The sequence below is a fragment of the Ambystoma mexicanum genome, chromosome 5q (assembly GCF_040938575.1).
Source record: "Ambystoma mexicanum isolate Mex_15411 chromosome 5q, UKY_AmexF1_1, whole genome shotgun sequence".
NCBI classification, from domain to species: Eukaryota; Metazoa; Chordata; class Amphibia; order Caudata; family Ambystomatidae; genus Ambystoma; species Ambystoma mexicanum.
Genome location: NC_090933.1, coordinates 216942176 through 216965239, shown reverse-complemented (window position 1 = coordinate 216965239; position 23064 = coordinate 216942176). Strand labels below are relative to the sequence as shown.

Here is a 23064-nt window from a genome sequence, read left to right as displayed (position 1 = left end):
CCAACCCCTTTTAAACCATCAAAAAGGTTTTGAAACTTGCAGCTCGTGTCAGTGCCATGCCTCCCTCACATAAACCACCTACTGAACAGCAACAACAACAACACTATTAAACTTGAATTGGTGAGACTCCTCTCCTCCCCCTCCCTAAACCCATCCCTCTTGCATAGGGATCACCTGCCTGCATTAAGCAGGGGGAAAAGGCCATCCGGGAGGTTACTCCTAACTCGCCCTCATAACCTATCATTAGCCAGGGATTTCACACACCCAGCCCTCAGCCGGCTTATCTCACCAAGCAAACTCTCTACAGACCTCCAACCCCTGCTCCCCTAAAGTTTACTACTGACATCTTGGACATCCCACTCCTTCCAATCATCTACTCCCGTACTACCACCTTGCCCTCTTCTTTCTACCCCTTTTTACATTATACAGCTAAATATGTGCCATCAACAGTACACCCACCTCTTTATCATGTCCTTCTTCGAGTTGGTTTCAAAGTGAGGTTATAAGATATGTAGTCACTCCCCAGGTCTTTTCAGCTCACTAAGGTTGCTGATGCGGTTTGATTGGTGATCTGGACATTTCTCTCTGCTGTTTCCCGACATTTCTTTACCTTTGGTCCGCTTTGCCCTCTATCAGCTTCCGCCTGTACCCTTGGTATCTATTGATATCATTTATTCTACGCCATTCTCCTCTGATTTGTTGTAGACTCCTCTCTCTGCTCCCCATACCAGACTGCTTGAACTGTGAGGTTTACATAGGGGTACATTCCAAATGTTGTCCGTATTCCCAGAGAGCTTCAGGGTCTGTGAATTCCCTAGTTTTCTGGTCTTTCGATATTAGTAGCGTTGCAGAGTCTATCAGACCATACCTGATTTTGTGCTTACTTAGCACTGCTGTAAGAGCCAAGAATCTTTTCTTTGTTTCCAAAGTACCTTTGGAGTAATCTGCTGCTACAAATATTGCGTGTCCTTCCCAAAGTATCTGGTTTTTCTCCTTTGCTGCCATTAAAATGTGTTGCACATGTTCAAACCTTAGGAATCAGGCTATCATAGGCCTGGCTGTCTTCATAGTTGATGAGTCTCGCCGTCTGATTCTGTGTGCCCTCTGTAGCTCAAGTGGGGCTGCAGAGTCTAGTAGGAGCGCCTTACTGATCCATTTCCTGCCTTTTCTGCAAAGATGAAAAACCATACGTTACATCTTCGGCTACGGTCTGACACTTCCTTCTACTTCCACCAACCTTTTATTGTACTTCACCATCTCCGCTTTCACCTGTAGCACCTCCACCTGTAGCGGGGGCCCAGCTTTCCTCAATGAGGTTAACGGCCTTGAGGGACATGCCGGAGTCCTCAATCTCGCCCTGAAATCCTCCAAGCCGCCAAAGTCAGGGACCAGATGAAGAGTAGGGGGTATAGTTGCCCCAACGGATTCAATAGAAGATCTGGAAAGCGGGGTATAAGGATTGGAAAATCTGTAGAAAGTTCCAGAAGAACTGGATACCAGGTCTGAGAGGTCCAGACTGGGGCTACGAGGACTAGCTCTGATTGCTCCTGACGGGCCTTCGCCAGGGTCCTCACTATCATGGCAAATCGGGGAAATGCGTAGAGAATTCCCTCAGTTCAAGGCTGCAAGAATGCATCCGTAACCGAGGCTGTCAGGTCTCTAGCTGTAAAATACTGGAAGCTGAGTGTTGAGTCGGGAGGCAAAGAGATCCTTGTACATTGGACCCCAGATGTGTTGGAGACGGAGAAGAATGTCCCTGTTGAGTCTCCAGTCGCTGGAATCGTAGTAATGACGGGAGTGCCAGTCCGCTATCACGTTCCTGAGACCTGGGAGATATTCCGCCGTGACGGAGATCCGGTGCTCTAGGCAGAAATGCCAAAAGTCTTTGGCTAGTTCCACCAGTGGACGTGATTTGGTCCCACCCAGATGATTGATGTATCTTACTGCCGATACATTGTGCATTTTCAGCAAAATACAACTCGCTTTGTCTCTGGCAAAAGAGTGAACTGCAAATTAGCCTGCAAGGTGCTCCAGGCAATTTATATGAATGTCCAGTTCCTGGGGAGACCAGGTCCCTCCCCTGGCTACTGAGCCACATCTCGCTCCCCAACCGGAGCGACAGGCGTCTGATTCGATGATTATATCCGGGTTGGAACCGAAGATGGCCCTGCTGTTCCAGGATTCCATGTGCGTGAGCCACCAATTGAGTTCTACTCTCGCCTGAGGGGACAGTATCAGGCGTTGAGAGTAAGAAAGGCTGCGCCTTAAATGTTGACCTTTCAGTCTCTGCAGTTCTTGATAATGAAGGGGGAAGGGGACCGGGAAATATTGCTTGAATAGAGGAGGATAGAAGACCCATCACTCTCGCTAGCTCCCAAAGAGAAATCCGGTCCCTTTGCAGAAGCCTGCGAATCTCCCGATTGGTGGAGTGTATCTTTGCCGCTGGGATACGGAGCTGTGAATTCTGAGTATCCACTACAAACCCCAGAAATTTTAGATTTCTGGAAGGGGAAAGAACTGATTTCTCCCAATTGATCAGAAAGCCGAGACTGTGCAGTAACTCTATGGCCAGCTTGGTATGTTCTTGTACAAGCTCTTGAGATTGAGCCATGAAAATAATGTTATCCAGGTAGATTATCAGCCGGACGCCCTGTTCTCTTAGATGAGCCACTACTGGCCTGAGCAACTTGGTAAACGCCCAGGGTGCTGAAGAAAGCCCGAAGGGTAAACTCGTGAACTCTCAATCGCGGTGCCCCCAAGAGAACCTCAGATAACGCACGTGTGCCTGATAAATGGGCACTGCGAGAAGGCATCCTATAGGTCCAGGCGCATGAGCCAATTGTCCGGTCTGAAGATGTCCCTGAGCATGTGGATCTCTTCCATCTTGAAGTGACGATCGATTATAAAGTCGTTGAACGCTCTTAAATTTAATACAGGGTGCACCTCCTTTCTGCGAAAAAAACTTTAGGCGCAGATTGCGCTGCTTCCCTGACCCAGGCGTCCCCCGATAAGGTATCCCAAGCACTCACAAAAAGAGCTAACCTCCCCTTATGGATGTCTGTGCCGCTGGCGGTGCTATGGGCAGACTGACCTGAGGGTTGTGTTGGTTTGTGTTCTTAGTGGTTCTCCTCCAGGAACGCCCTCTTCCACGTCCTCTTCAAGGAAAGAAGGTATCGGTGCACTCCTGCCAGGAATTGTGCTGTTCCATGTGGTATTGAGGTCTTCTGTCGAAGGAATAACGGCCGAAGGAGCGACCTCTACCTCTTCCGGCCCTGGAGAAATTTTTTGAATCGAAGACTCTTTTGATGGAGGCCTGGGCTTTGTCCAATGCTGTAAATGTGCCGACAAAGTTTGTTATCTCCTTCATGAAAGGATCTTCAAAGAGTAAACCTTGGGCGTCAGCACCTGACTCCGTGTTTGCCAGCTTAGCATCGATTTTAAAGAGGATGCCCTTTCGACGCCCAGTGGAAATGGCACAGCTGGCATCTCCAAGTAGACAGATGGCTCTCTGGGCCCAACCCGAGAGAATCACAATAGTATCTGCTGAGCCGGTCTCTGCTTCCGCCAGGTCCAAGATCTTTGCAAGAGGGCCAGTGACATCTAGGAGCTTGTCCTGACAGGACTTCCAAGCCCGGTCGATGCCTTTCCTGGGGTCCTTCACATTTTTGCCCAAAATTCTGATCATTCTGGAGTCTAGCTCCGGTGTTAGAGCCACTTTATCTGGAATCTCTGGACGTGTGCATACGGCCCGGAGTCTCGCTCTGACCTCTTTATCAGGTGGCTTGCGCAGCCTGTTGAAAATGTAATCGGTCGTTCTAGACGATGGCTCCCAGTCAGTGGATGTATTAGGTCTTCGGGCGGCGTACATCCCCTTTGCAGGAGGCTGCTCCCCGATAGGCTTCCTGGGGATGGGGGCTGCCACAATCCCCAAGCTTGAGGGTCTTGAACCTAAGATTTGAGTATCTTCATCTGAAGAAGAGTGTGAGTGATCACTGTCGTACATTCTAGCACTCTGATCGTCTTCCATGCCCTATTTGCCTCCCTCCGAGCTTGAGGATCTAGTACCCCTGTTCTCCTCCTCGGGGTAAGAGGGTTCATCAAAGGAAGGAGTTACCTTCCTATTCATAAGGATTTTTTCAGCCTGGAGAAGGCGTCCGATACCGCAGCATTAGCAGGTTCTGGTTGGGGGGGGGTATTGGGTCATAGAGCGTTTGCTCTTACGAGCCAGACTACATCCCCCTTGTGTAAGGTGCTTCCACTTTGGGGTCCTTTTACATCCTATAGGAGATGCTTCTTGCATGCGCTCCTCCATATTTTCCAGGATCTGCTGTATTGGCAGTAGCATACCTGTCACAGCCTTTTCAATGCTGTTCTCAACCGTGGATCCCAGTACCTTATGAAGGCTTTTTTCCATCGCCCCTTCATCGATTTAGCATGTATCCTCCTCACCTTCAGACCAAGCCTGATCTGATTGAGGGGAGTACTGCGCTGCCATGATTACAATGAAGCACCTTCACTCTTTTTTTTGTTGTCTTCTGGGCTTCCTGAACGCCTTCTCTCTAGCCCAGCAATAAGAAGTAGAGCAGTGTGTACTCCCCAAACAAGCTGTGTATCTGGATCTTGATTGTAATTATTATTATTATATAACTTTTTTTTTCGTGTGCTGTTGAATCAGGCAATCCCAACAGCAAAATGAGAGAAATGTAAAATTCCTCTCTCTTCTTTTAAAAAAAAAAAAAGAAAAAATTATATATATATATATATATATTCCTGAAGTAATGAGGCAAAGAAATAGAGGCTCTGGCGCTTGCGTTCGCATTAACCGTTATAAATTCTGAACGGAAATGCTCATGCGAGCGCCGGAATGCCGAGTAACGGACCAGAGAGAGCGAGAGCTCCCTCTGGTGGCTCGCGGATGGCACCGCGAGCAAACGAAGGCTGCGCTGGCTTCCCAGAGACCCGTGTGAAGCTGTAGTGGGTCGGGGAAGAGAGCACAGACAAGTTGCTGGATCCACTTGAGCGGATCCTGGAGCGCTGATGCGCAAAAAAGGCACAAATAAAGATTTATATATCGAAGAGGTCTCCGACGCCAGCAGGAAACAGCTGGCGTCGGAAGAGGAAGGAACAAGGAAGCTACAGAGCAGCAGCAAGTACATAACAGTAAATCACAATAACTTTCAATACGGCATGTTACCAGTCAATTATAAAATTACATATAAACAAATTAACGTTATGCTAAAGGATTAACCTATTACATAAACAGTTCTGAACATGAAATGTACTTATCTCTTTCTGTGAGCAGCAAAGAAAGAAGAAGTTACATCACGTTCAGGACTGTTTATGGTAATAGGTACATGCCCATTGGAGGACTGATGTCACATGTTGGTGACCTGTGGATGACTCTTGCGAAGCATCATGGGAAATTGAGTTTTGGCCGTTATTAGAGACTTTTATGGACCTTTTCATGTTTTTATTGTATTTTGTTATATTGTTTGGTGCACCTTCAATATAGATATGTTTAGTATGTAGGGTGCACAAAAATATCTTGCTGCTGAGCTATTCTTTACATGTTTAATAAAGAAAGAGAAGCATAATGTGAGCCTCCGGTCTAGACATAGAATTTAATAAGATCACGAGTGAGGATTGCTTTCTCATTCCTCCATAGGCATAGCCAATGGAGTAATGGTTGTATTACCTGTGCATCATTACTATGGGTGCGACCCAGTTCCATATGAATCCCATTGTGTGTGGCTGAACGAGGGAGCCCAAGAATGTTTTTTAAGAAATCATTTTCAATCACCTGGATTGAATTGGTGTCTGCAGCGCCCCATGCCGCCACTCCATAGCTATCCACCGAAGCAGCTTTAGTATACCTTTAGTATGAGATCTATTGGCTTAGTCTTTGATATTACCATAAATCGGGAAACTCCCACCACTGCTCGCTTAAACCTCATCTATATGCCAAACCACGCCGTCTCAAGAACACTATTGTAGCACATACATGGTAACCACACATTTTCTCAGGAGAACCCGTGAGGCACTCTAGTAGCCGCACTAGGACATCAACTACTTAATAAGCACCACTGTCTTTCAGGAGCACCTATTGGGCGCTCTAGCAGCAGCTATAAAAGGAAAGAAGAACTATATATCAAGGACTAACTGTACAGCTGCTAGAACTAGGCTGAATATATTATACACAGCTGCTAAGATTAATACTATTTGGTTCTGCTGAAACTCATCCCGCAAGGTTGAAATGGAAATAGAATAACAGTGGTTTTGTAAATTCCCACACCCATTAGGAGGAACACTTCAACTGTCTCAAATAATGAGGCATTGGGGCATCCAAGTCTCTACCACCATCCTCTACAATTACTCTGTACCTGCCATCTCTAAGTCTGTATGAAGTACTACTTTCTCCTGACAGATGCACACGCTGGCCAGGGTTATACTTGTGCCAGTCCCAATGTAATCCTTTCCTTCCTATGCTTTTCTGTCAGTAGAAAGCCATACACAGTTACAGTATAGAAGGAATATGTATTTTTATACATAGGCCCCCTCCTTCAGTTCTGGAGGTTTATAGGAGGCAATCCCTAGTCCTGGGGCATCATTTGCGCTCCAGTCCCCATCTCTTCTCAAGGACTGGTCTCAAGGCTCCAACAGTTAAAATCTGTCAAATACTCATCTGTGATTGGCTCTTTACACTGTCACCTAAAAGGGGGGGGGGGGGTCTCCAAGTTATATAACCTTTCCAATAACCTTCCCAGCAAAGCACTACCCGAGAAGTGAAGAAATCACTCCAGCTGTCCAATGAAATGTAGTGATGTCCCTGGCCAAATCAGGAAGAAAGGAAAACATAACCCATAGCTTGCCAGAAACAGCTCCCAAAAGAATGAAAGAGAGACACCATAAACAGGAAGCTGCTACTAACCCTACATTTGAGCAAGAGATTAAAACGTTATCCAGTGAAAACGTAACCAATAAAAATGTTGTCAGTGAAAACGTTGTGGTGGAATTACCTCTGCAGTGAAAAAGTAGGCAATAATGCAGCTGTAAAGTAGCCAGCATTTTAGTGCTGCTAGAGTAATTGTTAGGGTTAAGGAATGTTTAGTGGCCTTGTGATTACCTGGTTTAGGGTTGTCATGTGGGTTGGGGTAAGGATAGGGGTTAGAATAATGAAACTGAGGTATGGTTATTTGTTAGGGTACATTAATTGTCAGAGTTAGTGTTAGGATAAGGGTTATTGGTAGGCTACGGCAAATACAGTAATGGTTTGGTTAAATGTTAAAAAAGGGATAGAGGTTGGAGAGGTCTGGTGAGGTTGACACAGGATAGCGGTTAGGATAAACCAAATAGCTAGGGTAAAGTAAGCATTAGAGTAAGTGGTAGAGTTGCAGTTAGGGTACGCCCAAGGTTAGCATTAGAGGAAGGGTTTGGATTAGGGTAAGGAATATATGTTGAGCTACTGATGGAGTTTGAGATGGGTTCACTGTTCACTTTCTATTTATTTTGTATTGAGTAACATGTAAATAAAATGCTTTCGCGCACTGAAGGGTTAGTGTTCTATAAGAGTTCAGGGTGGAATAAGGGTTGGAATTAGAGTTAGGGGAAGGTTTAGGAATATAGTTAGGGTGATTGCGGATGTTTTGATCATATTTAGGGTTACAGCCTTGCGTTTGCCATAGCTTGAGGGTACAACAAAGACAATGTTTTGCAGAAACAAGTGGCCATGGTGTGATTGCCCTATACGAGCATGTGAAAGCGCTTTTTTATTTTACAATATAAAATGATGCAGGTGTTTATGTTTCTGAAAAGGAGGCCTGCTAATCAGCTATCATAAATGCTCCTTACCAAATGTATAGTACACATTTGCCTTCAATACAACCAGTCTACAACAGCTACAACTGCAGCTCACAGTGGTACAGAGGAGGTACTAGGGTCACAAGTGGATCCCCGACAGCTGTTGAACACAAGGTCCCTGCAGACTAAAGTAGCTTTCTAACCTTTTCTAACTATGATCTAATTATAATAATTGTATGCGTTAGTAAGTACATCTTTACTATATAAATCTTGGCCAGGTAAGCCATGCCTGGTTGTGGCATGGTGATTGCCAAGTGTGACTATTCGCCAGGTATCGTCGCTTCTCCCAAAGGGCAAGCCCTTTCCCATGAGGCTAGGGAGGTGTGGCTGCTGCCCAATAGTCCCTGTAGGGGTGGTTTAATGCAAAGGACCTAATGGGGAGTGTGAGAAACCTGAAGGTGTCTCACTTACTAATCCCCAGGGATCTGTCATCCAGGTGGCTAGGACACTGCCATCGCTTTTGGATACAATTCCTGAGGGTGGACCAGTGGAGGAGGATCCCCTGGAAAGGGTGTTCCTTGGGGAGTGGAAGTGGGACGCTGATGGGTGAGACCCGGTAACCCCCTTCTTATACCACCTTTACCCCATCCTACCACGTAGGATACTCAAACACTCTATCCCCCCTTTTCCAACACAAACACTTTTGCAAACACCGCAAAAGATGACTAACAAACAACAAAGCTGTTCACCTGACATGTCCCAACGCAAGGGTCAGGCAAAGTCAGGCAATTGACCAGAATCACACACACCTGAAGACCCTTTCTCTCCCCCACAGGGATAAAAGGTGGAGCACGAGTGCACAATATACTTGCAAGGCAGACCGCATGACGAGAGAGCTAACTCCGCATAGCAGTTCAAGAGGAGAAAGATGGCGCGAACCGAGAGGGTGACAAGGAGAGAAGCAACCTTGCCCTTTCCTATCCAGGGCAGAGAAACCTCCACAGAAGGAACCTTAAGACTGCAAACAGTAGACAGCGTGTGTTGCAGCAGATGTCAATAGTACATGGGCCCACCTTCGCTGTTAAAGCCGGGGTGAAAGACGCTTGCCATCATGGTACCGACTTTGACTGCAGAGACAAGAAAAGCCAAGTGGTTCATCACAGCCTGTGAGTCGAGGGGGAGAGCCGATAAGAAACTGAACTGTGATGAACAAAAGTAGCAAATGGTTATTTGAAGAAAGTACAGAGAACTGTTTATGTTAGAGGGGGAAACCAGCTACAGAGGAGTCAGGCACCACGTGGGTGCTCACTCGGGGTACCTCTGGGCGATTACACTATTGATGAAACAACCGCTATCAGAAGGCCTTGGTTAAGGCGCAAGAAGAGGGCCAAAGTGGTCATACGGGGGTCAAGCAAAATCCACCATACAGTCGAAAGTCTTTGACCGGCAAATGAAGGTAAAACTAAGGGAAGTGAATCCCGCACTGTGTGATTTGCAAGAGTTGGTACGAGTGAACCCGACGGAGGGATGCCGATGAAAAGGGGGCAAAGTCTGAGGTCCCAATGTACCGTGTATTCACAAGAGTGAACCCGACAGAGGGATGTCCACAGTGAACTGTACAAAAAAGACAAAGATTTGTGAATGTCACAGAAGAGATTGTTTTGAAGAAAGAACTTTAGATTACAAGCCATTGTGAACGCGACGGAGGAACGCTGACAATCCAGAGGGGTCTGAGCCTGGAAGAGGATGACCCAGGGGTGAAGCATCATCACTCTAAATGCAATCAGAAAGGAACTGTTGTTGGTCATTTTGAATACATCAGGCCCTCGGAAGCAAGAGATTTAAACACTTAAGGTGCAGATATCACAAGGAACTTTTTTGTGGATCTGAGCCCGGAAGAAGGGGATCCAGGGGTGAGAAATCATCACCCAGCAAGAATATGGAAAGGAATTATTTGTTTATTATATTGAGACACATCAGGTCCTCGGAGGCAAGAGACTTTTAGTAGCAAAGAGACTTAACCTCCGAAGGCCCTCATAGAGAGAGCGGAACTGTTGGCTTGTGTTGGAAAAGCTTGAGCGTGTGCTGTGCTCCGGAATGGTCAGTCAAAATCTCGAAAACAAAATATCGAGAAAAAAAAATCTCGAATACAAAAGGCCGAAAAAAAAAAATACTGAATTTTTTATTTATTTATTTATATATGTTTTCGGGGTCAGGTAAGTAAAAAAAAGGGGTAAAATAAAAAAAAATGAAAAAAGGGGGTTTGGGGGGGAACTCCCCATTTTGGAAAAAAACACATTGAAAAAAAATTAGATATTTTTTTTTTCGGCCTTTTGTATTCGAGATTTTGACTATAAACCCTCGGGAACCCCACCTTGTCCTGTGCTCAAAACGCAGGTAAGGGATACCCCCGGCTACCAGATCCTGGCTTTTCATTTGTGAACACGTCTTTTCTTTCTTGTGAACATTATCCCACACTCTTTTGTATTTAGCATAAGGATTGGAAATAGGTTTGTTAGTATAGGCCCTTTTATTTGACAAGACGCCACTAGGACTGCCTTATTATTATTTGATGGTCGAAGCTTGCTCCCATCTTAGATTTAGATTAGGTGTGTTCTCAACCTACTTGTACAGTTTAATAAACACCCTTGAACTGTGATCACTTGTGTCTGCCTTTACTGTTGCCACCATGAGTTCCTTACAGGAGAGACTCCCCTTATAGGGACTAGGACGATCACCCAGGGTACAGCCCATTAAACGTCACACCTCAACGTTCCCTAACCCCCAATCCCCATTCCAAGCCACTTCCTTGAGAGTAGACCATTGTACTACTGCAGTACTTGGGATACAACCAAAACAGAAAATACCAAAATGAACAAGAGCACAGAAGACATGAAGATTACTGACTGTACTATTACTGGTACAAAGTGGGCCAGAGGAAGCATAAAGATCAAGGTGTCAAAAGATACAAAGGACTTTGACAAACGGCAAGGGAGGTACTGGCAACAATGTATAAGAAGAGACAATAGACTAAAGAACTTGTCAATCCTAGCCGGGAGAAGCAGTAGAGGTGAGAGGTGGAGACTGCCCCACGCATGAGTTTCAAACCTGGACGGTAGACCCGAGGAAGAGAAGAACGGAGGATGCCGGCGGGAAGATGAGTCCTCCTGGGGTCTCACTGGAATGGACAGAGGCTTGAGACCAAGGAGAAGCCGAGCGGATCTACACGCTGACACGCTGCGGTTCAGTGAGAGTGGAGGAGAGAAGCCCTAAGATGCGGAAAGGAGAACCTCAGTCCCAGGAAACCCTAGTGACATACCAAAGCCATAGTGAAGGTAACGGGTGGTATGGAAGACCCGGAGGGGACACGGGGTCCAAGCGAGGCAAGCTCAGGTGACTCCCTTGGCTCAAAAACAGAATCACGGCTGTTGGGCCAGAGAAGGGTCAGCCGTAAATCTAAACTAATCTACCTTGTAGCAGTGGCAGAGATACGACCACTGACCACCAGAAAATGGTCTGGCACCCCAATATAAGTAAACCTAGCATCTGAGGAGACACTCCTCCCAGCAGGGACAGAGATAAGCCCATTGACCACCAGAGAAGGGTCTGGGACCTCATCCCGAGGGAACTAAACATTTGAGGAAGTCGTCCTGACAGAAGTGGCAAAGATCAGCCCACTGACAACCAGAGACAGGTCTGGGACCCCAACAACTAAGCATTTGAGGAAGTCGTCCTCCCAGCAGTGGCAGAGATCAGCCCACTGACAACCAGAGACGGGTCTGGGACCCCAACAACTAAGCATTCAAGGACGTTGTCCTCACAGCAGTGGCAGAGATAAGCCCACTGACCACCAGAGAAGGGTCTGGAACCCAACATAGGTGAAATAAGCATTGGAGGAAATAATCCTCACCACAGTGGCAGAGATAAGACCATTGATGAGCAGAGAAGGGTCTGGGACCCTAACACCAGTAAAAACAGGCATCCTGGAAAATGCTCCTCATCGCAGTGGCAGAGATGGGTCCAATGAAAACCAAAGAAGGACTTGGGAATTTGCTGATACTGTGAGAGAGTAAAGATAACCCCCAAGTTTCAAGGATAAAGAAAATAACTCTCTAACACCAGGAGAAGGGAGTCATTCTCCTGGAGAAGGAACTTTCTGTTGCATTATATTATTGTTTAGTTGTAGTTTAAGGGATAGAAGTAGGTTGTGACACAGGATGGTGGAGTTTGATTTTGACGGACATTCTGACAGATCTTTTAATATTAGTTTGAGCCTGGGAAATTCCTCTTAGAAGATAGGAATAGTGAAGGTTTCTTTTACTATAAATAAAGGTTAATAGCAAATAACATGCCACCCTTGTGTCAGCTTCCTTCTTCGACACCCTTACATAAGGTCACAAAATTATTCAGCCATAGCAATTTAGTATCACATCACTGTCAAAGCAGGGCCCAACTATGACAAGACTGATGTATACTGGCGTCTATGCGGACTGTTTCTACAAGTACCATGTGGAACAATGGCCAGGATGCTGCCCCTTTGATTCCCCAGCAGGAAGGGTAACACCCAACCCCAAGAGCATAGAAACTTGCCCCATGAAGTATCCTGTGAACAGTGCTTCAGAGTCAGAGCCAGCAGTGACAAAAAGCCAGCTTCATACGATGTGCTGATCACAGGAGGCCTTTGAAGCCAGCAGGCCTGGAAAGCCAGATCGGCCTGGAGAAGAAACCCTAGATTTAGCTTTCTGTTAGGGTCCTCTTCCTTTTCACGTCGCCTCCATTTCCTGGGTGTAATGGCATAAGGCAAATGGCACTTGTTACAATAATGGTGATTGGACCTTCATTCTTTGGTTCATCTTTGGACCATTAAGAGAAGGAGGAGGATACACCTTTGGACCTCTGCTGGAAGTGCAGTCCATTCCAAAGTCCTCTACACTAGAGGTGAAGACAGAAAGCATCCAAGGCAGAGGAGAGGTCTGAACCTTAACTATCCCGAGAAACAATGGGGTGGTTGCTGCTGCACCAAGGCCTCTCTCCAGGCTGAATAGGAATCAGGCTCCTGTTCACTGAAGTAGAAGTGTACAGCAGACAGACTCAACTTGTCCCTGGAGACCCTGGATTGGACCTCCCAACAACCCAAAAGTCAAGAAACAACTCTTAGCCCCCCATTGCTGCATTGAATTGCTTGTGAGCTGCACTAACCTGGCCATAGCAGGCCTGTCCCAAGCTTCTTCGTGCCATGCAGCATTGCTGCTTGGAGTGCACTGCATGTTCGACCCACTCAACCAACTCACCAACCTGACACAGAATCATTGCTTCATGAAGCTCCTAGAAGCCTGTCGAGCCCCCAAAGAAAATAATAAGGTACGGAAAATAGGCTCTGTCCCCATGATGACTTTTAAGCCCCCCTTCTCTGCCTTTTTCTTCCATGACTTTCTTGAACATTGGCATTGTGCAATTAAGTGCCTGAACACCCCTGCTGATCTACCCAGAGTTCTATTTTACAACTGTCTGCACTGTCTGTCTTTTCTTTGCAGGGGTGAATTATTGCTAGTGTTTAGTTGGTTGTTTGAATTTTGTTTGATGAAAGGTCTAATTTTACAAACCTCGATTGGACATTGTTTTATTTTGGAGCCATTGTACTTGTTGTTTAGCTTGCTACTGTCATCAACTCACACCCCTCCGGAAGACATAGCCTGCCCTTGGCCTGCATAACACGAAGAAGGTAAACCTTTCGGGATGTGCCCGTTTCACCTTTATGGTTGGGATCACTGAAGTTTTAGTAGCAGTGAGGCGCTAAAAAGGCAGTTTAGCCACTTCTCACCTCTACACTCACGCAGAGCAATAGTTAATTTGTTGCAGTAACAGACATTGGTCTAAGAGCCATTCTTTGGTGAAACAGAGGCTATAATTTGAGAGATGCTGGGGTATTCGGGGAAGGGGACAGACCTGTATTGAAGGAACTGCTGCAAAAAGTCAGTGCAATACCTTTGATGATCTGGCCACAACTCAGTAATCAAAAAGGTGTTAGAGCCTCTCAGCAAATGAATGTAAATTTTGATTTCTGTTCACTCTTCAGCCCTAATGTTGCTGTTTTTCACCCACTTTGTGAAAAGAAGAAGTAGGCGTAGGAACCTAGATTGAGGAGCCTTAAGGGGGAAAGCTGGTGGGTGGTGCACAATGTTGCCTGGGAGCTTTCCTTATAGATCAGAAATCTAGGAATTTAACTAGCAAGTATCTTCAATCTGACAATTTTTCCAATCTGTCAAGAAAGGATTTTCAACTTCCCAAAAACTATTTGCCCGGAAAGAATTTGTGGCTCCCAAAGTAAGATGCTCAGGGTAAATAAACACCACTGCAGCTAGGAAAACCTGCACCACTTGATCATCAGGCAGCGTGTAACCATGCAGGCCACAGCGCTTTTGAGGCTGATGTTTATGAACAGCGCCATTTCAGGCTTTCACAATGAATTCTGTTTGTGATGGCCTTGTGTATCGCTAGTCGGTAATCGCATCTAGTAGCCAAAGCACTGTGTTTGGGGTCAGGAGATCAAGGGTGCAATAACGACATTGTGAGAGGTTGAGCGGAGCACTTTATCTTAAGGTACTTCGTTCAAATCAACAGAAATTGATTAGTGCTTAGAAACCGCACCTAATGGCAAGCAGCACTGGACAAATAACTTGATTGATTTACCTGTATCTTATTGAACTTAAATTAGATGCTTTGTAAAGCAATTAAACTACCTGCTTAATGGAAAAACAGGGATCAATGGCTTCATTACTGAGGGAGTGCTTGATTCCACCATGTTCGAAAAGAGGAAGTGATTTGCTTAAGCCTCAGAAATAAATGACCTGCTCCTGGTAACACATGTCAACGTCAACACAGGTTATTACAATACCACTGCTGCCAACACAAGTCCCAGTGCTATCAGGGGGCTGTGAATACACAACTCATTAAAACCACGACTCATGATGAACAAACACGCAAATGTGTGTGCTGACAACATTACGCCAGTACGTGTGCATTTCATCTCCTTTTAGATGTGTGAGAATGGCAAAATAAAACAACAAAGAAAATAAATGTGCAACACATTATCCACATCTGTTTCTGTGGAACCCCACTAGAGGACATTCATAGCACGGCCTATCCGTACTGGTAATGCAGTTTCAGAATACAAAAAGCAGAAGTATTATCCTGTTTCCCGTTTCGATGCACATAGCACTTCAGCACAATAGTTATAAATGGGGAGAACATAACTTTCTGAATTTATAGCATTCTTAGGCTTTGAAGTGCGAACATATCGAGGGTTCCCAGTATCAAGGTTTAGTGTTTCGAAATTAAATAGTCCACACATGTATGACAATTAACAAAGCTCTCCCAACAAACTGCAATTGAAAACGTACAAAAAATATTTTAAGGCATGGTGTGCTGTCTATTGGATAAAGGTGCACACTGTGGAGCAAAGAAGACCGGGTTCTAAACCTGGAATGATCACTTTACTAAAAGTGTGTGACTCGGAAGCACTTCAACATCGATTTGAGCCAGGTCCTTACAATATCCACCACGTGCATTGCCCAGGTAATTTCTTTGACGACTTTCTACATTTCTCCCACCCCAAGTGCAACATATCCTAAAAGGTTTACTTATGAATTGCAATTGGAAAATCACTATTTTGAAGGGAAATCTGGTAAACAAAGAACTGATACTACGTTGGCTGGGATCTGTCAGAGGTCAATATATACAAGTTAGCCCACCAACCGAAAATATTACACACAGAGCTAGATTCGAGATTTTCATCTTGAAAATATGTACAAACTGTTAATTGGTGGTTCAACCGCTGGGCAAGAGAGCTCAGCTTTACAGATTCAAATGTTTGTGTTTGTTCCTAGACATGAAGGCACTACTGGGACGCCAAGCAATGCAGTTCGAAAACCTGGTAGCCTAACATTGTGCAAAGCCCTGCCTGATCACCTCTTTTACAGTCCCTCTCCTTTCCAGCATTGCATGTATAGAAGACTCAAGAAAAGCAGCAAGGAATAGAAGGATAATAAAAGCAAGAAAAGACTGATGTAGGAGAGAACCAAAATTACTGCCGTGCGTAGCACATAGACTTTTCATCCCTTTATGCCACTTCTTGAACATGTATGAAGATTTCCCAGCATTTAAAATTTAACTACACGGAGATCAGCGATCGATACCCTGGAGCATATATACAACAAAAGAAGGTCTCCAGGGTGCACGAGAAAGATGCAATAGAGTCAAGGGATAAAGACAAAAGGTCAATGATGATGTATTAACAGTATAGAAACATTGCATACTCATTGACTAAACACACAAATTATAGGGGTTGCAAAAAAAAGTCCACAAGCAGGTTAACTATACCCTAAGAGATGGGGTGCAAGAATAATGCTTTATTATAAGGACTCCCTTCAAGCCAGTATAAGCATAACAAAGGCACATCTTGCTGGCATGCTTGCGTGCTGTGGCCGGGCTATCAAAATGACCTTCTGTTTTCATAAAACTTCCTTCAGACAAATAATCACAGTTAGAAAAAGGTCAATGAAAGCAGGTTGATCTTAGATCCCAATGCATTTGTTGTGGATCTTGAAGAAATGGTCTGTGAGAAAGCAGGAACTTATATAGTTTGTAGTTATAGATCGGTTTCGCATAAACACTGAACATTTCATAGAAATGGAACATAATGAAGCAACAGTAGCAAGGAGAACATTGACAGTGAAAGGGAAGAAGCATACATTGTTAGAGAAAGAATAGAAAAGATATTTCAGTCGAAAACTACATAAATGGTGATGGAAAAGGAGATGATCAAACAGATCGGAGAAGAGAGTTGCAGTGCTTATGGGCCAACAGAGAAAAAGAGCAGGAACAGGATTAGGCGCACAGAGTTTAGGAGCAGTAAGGCGATATTGAGAAGAGCGCATAGAAGAGTATAAGGAGATCAATGAAGAAAGGAAGAGTGGAGCAACACCATTGGTAAACAATAGAGGAAGTGAAAAAGATAAGTATCAAAGGGTAAAAAAGAGATAGAAGAGAGCAAATGATAGAGGAATATGAGGGAAGGGTGATAAGAATGCTGATAGCATTATAAACAGAGCGCGAGAAAATTAGTGACATGATAAGAAGTTTGGCTACCAGGAAAGATTCTTTAAAAAAGGACATGCCCAAATGATACTAAAAAGGTAGAAGTTACAGATGGGCACTGTTAGTAAGGAGAATGATATAGAGGAGTCAAAAGTAAAACCGAGATTTCTGGCTGAAGAAGAAAAAGGGAGCGAAGTCAGGGGCCAGGAAAGGGAACATGGAAATAAAGTGGTAGTAAAGGAGAAGCAGGAAAAAGAGAACATTTCAGGTTTTGCAGGATTAGGTGATGAAATTGAGAAGATATTTAGGATTGGATGGCAGAAAGGCAGTTAGAAACAGTGAGTAAGGAGTAAGTGCAGAAATACAATGAACAAATTTAGACACAGCAAATAGGCCTAACAGTGATTCTGCAGTTTTACTAGTGTCGTTCAGGGGGAAGACAAGGGAGTACAGGCAGACGCGTTGCATTTGGGTTGTGCAAATGCATAGAGGGTCAACAGGGCGAGGGAGGTTCAAGTGTACCCAGCCGGCGGAGACTGGGCTAATTGCAGAGAGTTCCATTGTCTAGTGTTATTCTAAGTATCTCGGGAGGATAGCTCAGCGGCAACATGCTCGCCTTGGAAGCAAGACGACACAGAGCAACACAGGTTTGATGCCCAGTCCGCGCTTAGAAACCTCTGGGTATTAAGCACATTATAAATAACCAATAATATCATAAGTGCAGTGAAAGGGGGTGGGAGTAGGGCCATGAGGCAAGTGCAAGAGAACTGGAGGGGGTGTCTGGGACCGGCGATACTCCGATACACCAGGCGGCCAGTCAGCAAACTGTAAGGAAGAGGCGGGAGGGATGGAGAGAGCAGAGGGCTGGGTAAGCAAGGTAGAGGAAGTGAGAAGGAAGAGGAGAAGAGGAAGGTCTTGAGGAGTTTCCTGAACTTAAGAAGCTCAGGCTCAAGACAGAGGGCGGCAGGGAGGCTATTCCAGAGGGAGGCACCTGCTGTGGATAAGGATCTCCCTCCAAATCTTTGCTTGGAGTACCGGCTCACTCGCAGAAGGTTGGAGGAAGATAATCGGAGGGCTTGTGAGGGAAAGTATTTAGGAAGGCAGCTTTGCAGGTAGGTAGGACCCAGGCACCAGAAAGCCTTGTGGACAATGCAAAGGGTCTTGAACTTGTTCCTTTCAGCCACAGGGAGCAATAAAAAGAAGAGAAAGAAAAGATCTGAGAATCGTCCACATTGCAGGGACAAGCCAGATTATAAGAAGTGATGCAAGCAGAAAGAGGCACAGCGAAGAGAGAAAACAGTAGACGACTAAGTACAGAAAATTAAGAGACCGCAAAAAGAAGAGAACAAGAGGAGACGGTGTGACCGACCCAAGAAACAGGATAATATGTATGATCAGGGAAATAGGAACAAAACAATTGAAGACTTGTTCTAGATAGCCAGGAAAAGGCAAGTGATGAGAGAAGAGTGGGAAGATCAACTGTCTCGAAGGCTGCAGACAGATCTTGGAGCATCACTATAGATAAGAGTTTAGCATGACGGTCTGACAGGAGGGCATTAGATGTGTGGAGAAGGGTGGTCTCTTTGGACGAGAGGTTCAAAAACCAGACTGAAAATTTGGAAGAAGTGAACAGAGATTCAGAAAGGAAGAAACCTATGCGTAGACAGCACACTCTAATACATTTAAAAGAAAATGAGAAAGGGAAATAGGGTGAAAGGACCAAGGGTAAGTTTGTTGAGAATAGGAAAGACGACAGCATGTTCAAAGGAAGTAGGAAGGCAAGCTGTGGATAGAGAAATGCTGACAAGATAGGTGAAATGAGGGAATAGGTTGAGGGTAGACAGGTGGGATAAGGGAAGATGGAATGGGGTTGCTTAGAGGCAATTGTGTGGACACGAATTAAGAAAAAGGCAGTCTAAGAATCAGCGGTATAGAGAAAGTGTGACGAATGCAAGGAAATTGTCACCTCTCCCCAAAGGCAAGTCACCCCCTTTGGGTCTAGGGAGGTGAGCCCAGTATGCTTAGCAAGCCCTAGGGGACAGAATAAGCAGGATCCCTCTGGTGGTGACTCTGCATTAGGGTATAGGAAACAACCAGGGAGGGACTTAATTCCCTAACCCTCCCCGAGACAATAACACCTTTATGGGGTATGTAGGAGCTAAGCTATATAATAATTCTATAACTCATTTAATGGCTGGCTGTGCTTCTGACCCAATCCTTACTCTGTCCTTATGGGAAATATCAGAAAGGCAAAAAGGACAGCCTATTGGAGGCACGTCATCTGAGGAAACAAAGAGGAGTAGGTATCAGTGCAGCCCATTGAGTGCAAATACATCACAGCGCACACACAGATGTGACTGGCAGGAAAGAGTATACCAGATGAGACGTCCCGAGTGTCTGTGTGCATTTGGCGAGTGCAGAAAGGTCTCACGGGTGGGTAACTGGAAGTGGCCGGCATCGCAACAGGAGCAAAAGCAGAGAGCCTTGGAGGGCAGCGGAAAGGCTCAGAGATGAAACCGTCCACAGGACATTGCATGGAGGTACTGGGAAAGGAGAGAAGCCGCCGACACATGCGAAGTACAGTTGTTGAGTCGTGTAAGCAGCTCTGTGGAGAGAGTAACGCCGGAGATAGTGCAGAGCCTTCTCAAAGAGCAAAGCTCATCACAAGAACGTACACAGTGGCTTCAGCGGAACAAGAGGTGGGCGGCACAGCAAGACAGAGCAACACAAGCCTGAGAGCAAGGAAAATACAGATAAGCCACAGAGTGGGGAGAGAGTAAGACACAGGCCCCGGACAGGGAAGCGAACAGAGAAGCCCTTGAGTAGGGTGACAATCAGAAAAAAGCTCCAGAGCGGGGAAGGAACGAAGAATCCCCAGAGTGAGGAGAGGGACAGAGGCAGGCCCCGAATTTGGGAGAATACAGATAAGCGCCACAGTGGGGAGAAAGAGACTGAAAGGACCCTGGTGAGGGCAGGGAGTAAAACAGAGGAAGGCTTCCCTAAAGGAGAAAGGCTGAGAAACTGGATGTTGCAAGTTAACCAGGGAGACCTGGCTGGACCACTGGGCGGCTCAACAGCAGTGCATTAGCTATACGTTTGAGACTGTGAACATAGGCAAGGGCCTATGGAAAGAAACAGGGTTGGAGGTCAGAAGCCAGCAGCCTTCCATTTCATTGGGCAATGGGCAAAAGTATGTCTTGGTTGCTTTATGTTTTTCTTTTGAGTGGTAGGGAGAGAAACTAGGTTAGAATAGGATTCTGGACAGAGGACTTCATTTACGTTTAGCCATAATGATACCCTGACAAGCACTTTTTGGACTTTATGTATAGAACATGGCTTAGTATCACAGTTTAGGGGAAAATTATGCCTTTTTACTTTGAAGAGAGAATAAAATGGACACTAATCATGCCTCCTTGTCCATATCCTACTTCAGACTTACCATAGATGATATTATGGGAGTGGAGGTGGAGGGAGATAGATCAGTAGGGGATGGTATAGGAGTGAAGAGTATCAGGAGACACCTTAGAGGTGAAGTAACCAGCGAAGTTAGAAGAGGAGAGAGGAGAGAGGAGAAAACAAAGACAGGTATGGAGGGTAGGGAGAAAGAATGTTAAGAAGATAAAAAGATGTGAAACAATACAATCAGAGAAATAAAGTTTCTTGGTAGAAAGAAGGGAGGATCATAGATGGAATAGGCAAAAGGGCAATAAAATCGAGAGAAGACCGATTTCTTCCAGGGTTGGAAGGGTAAGGATAGAGAGGTCCGGAAAGTAAGGGGAGGGAGAGGGAGGGATATCCTGGGTTGGGGAGACTTCCTAGAAGGGTGAAAGGGGAGCCTGGGCAAAATAAGGCCAAGTATAGAAAGATGATTAGTATAAAGAGTACGGACAGCATGATCCAATAAAAGCAAGGAGGGGTTAAAAACAGGAAGAGAAGAGTGATGGGTAGAGAGGAGGACGAATCAAATGAGCATCGGTCACAGTGGGAAAAGAGGTTAGAGAAGGAGAGAAAGAGGGAAGAGAAGGAGAGAATGAGATAAAGAGGGAAGATAATGATCTAAAGAATAAATAAGCTAGGTACATACTGTAGAGGGAGTAGGGAGGGAAGAAAAGATAAGATCAGGAGAGAAGCCTGTGGTGCGGGGGTGGTGGGGAAAGGTGAAATAATCTGGGTTAGGTGATAGTATTCAGAAAGGGGAAGAAGAGGAGAAGCAGAATGGGAAGTAGCAAGATGGGGATTAACGTCTCCAAGAAGGAAAAGGAAGAAGTGAAGGGCAAGAGAAATCAAAGAGGAGAATCTATATCATCATAAAAGTTAAGAATAGAACTGGGTGGTCTATATAGAATAAGAAATGTGCACTGTAAAGGTTTAAAAAGAAGTGGCAGTGACAAAGAAAGTGGAGATTAAGACAATGGAAAAGATCAAAAGTGGAGTGTGATTTACTGCAGAAATAGCAGGCATTCCATAAATCTTTGAAACACTTGTGTATGAGCGTGATATGAATAAAATGATATTTAATTTCATTACAGTTATGATGAGGTGTGGGCAGGAAAAGATCGGAGGGTAACAGATTACATAGGCTGTAGGAACATTAAGACTGGGAGGAACAATTCTTATAGAAGAGCACAGTAGAAATCAGGGAGGACATTTTGTCAGAGATCAGATAGTAACAAGAAGAGAGACAGGAGAAGAGAATTAATAGTTGGTACATCGTCAGCAGTGAAAAGGGACAAACAGGGAAGGTTAGCACTCAAATGAAAATATGAAATGTTGTTGGCCAAACATTGTGTCTTCTGATTTGTGACTGAAGCACACATGCTGTGGAAGCAGTAATTGGTACAATAAGCACTGAAGAAGTCACAATGGGTGTGGTCGGGCCCGACAAATAGGCTTAGTGCAGTAATCATTTGTAGAGAACGTTCACTGACTGGGAGCAGATGTTGCTTGCCCCCAAGAGTCACATTGGTAACTCTCAATCAGTCATTTTTCTGCTGTTTCTAAGCCACAAACAAACCAACATTTGGCTCTTTTCCTTTTCTTTCCATATAGTGCTCCAAACAACACCCATAGTAGATGTTTGGTTCGTGACTACCTCTCCTCCTTATTGGTTATTTTAGCAAACTGCTGTCACCTGCTTCCAAACGACGAAATAGTGGATCTGACTGAGTCATGGGAGTAGGCACATCAGCTGTGTGCTGAACATAGTTTGAGTTTAGAAAATAACACAGTTAAAGAATGCTCTTTCTTTTAGGGGGCTTGCCCCCAAAGCAATTGAAGGAGCCTGGTCCATTGCATGCCTTTTAAATGTAATTTCTTTTCTATGGTTACCACCACACACAATCAGGCAAAAGGAATCGGCTTTGTTTTCCACGTCAGATTGCTGGTGTTTCATCTGACCAGGGTAATAGTCAACATAGTCATCTATCCTACAGTCTTAACTACCCAACAGATTCTAGATTTCAGAGTAGATGGATTTTCCAACGGTACTTTCAATCTTATTATTACTTTAAACTTTATTTTGTTAATAACAATGGCCTGATGGTCATGTTGATCATGTTCGTGGTGCCCCTGAGGTGGTCCTGTTTCCCATCCTCCTGGTCTATATGATTCGATTTGCCCCCACATGTATTCACCTTATTTTTTATTCATTTGGGGGATGTACACCTTTTTTCCAATGTTCTCTACTGTTTGAGCTTCGGACAAAAAAGGTTAATATGTTTACAGGTCCTTCTCCTTCCACTTTCTAGTCATTTCTAATCTCACTATTCTTTTAAGAACTGAAATGATTGGCGAGGAGTGGGTCTGGCTCTTAAGATCTAGCCTAAACATGAGAAGTGGAACATCCGACTACAAATATATCTTGTCACCTTACATAATGATTGACGTTTTAGCCAGGAGTCGTGTAATGCTTGGCAAATTCCTATTATGCAAGCCATTGTTCCATCCTCTGTGGAAGTTTTTTTTTGTCACATTCTGGATTTATTCTGTTAGTTTGAATTCGAGTAGTACAACTGAACAATGATAATACGATTCAAATCATCTATTGCAAACATAGATCGGACCTTCACACACAAGTCTGAAATCATTATTGCCTGCAAGACTTCCCTTTTCTTCAGAAATGTATTGTAGTAGAAGGAGATGGGTTTTAATTTATTATTGTAAATTATGGTT

At 44.8% G+C, this 23064-nt stretch overlaps 1 protein-coding gene across 2 annotated transcripts in view; it reads right to left on the bottom strand.

Annotated features, from left to right (window-relative positions):
- ZNF407 (zinc finger protein 407) overlaps positions 1–23064 on the bottom strand; it is a 2669902-nt gene that overhangs the window by 529696 nt on the left and 2117142 nt on the right. The gene's annotated exons all lie outside the window — the stretch shown is intronic.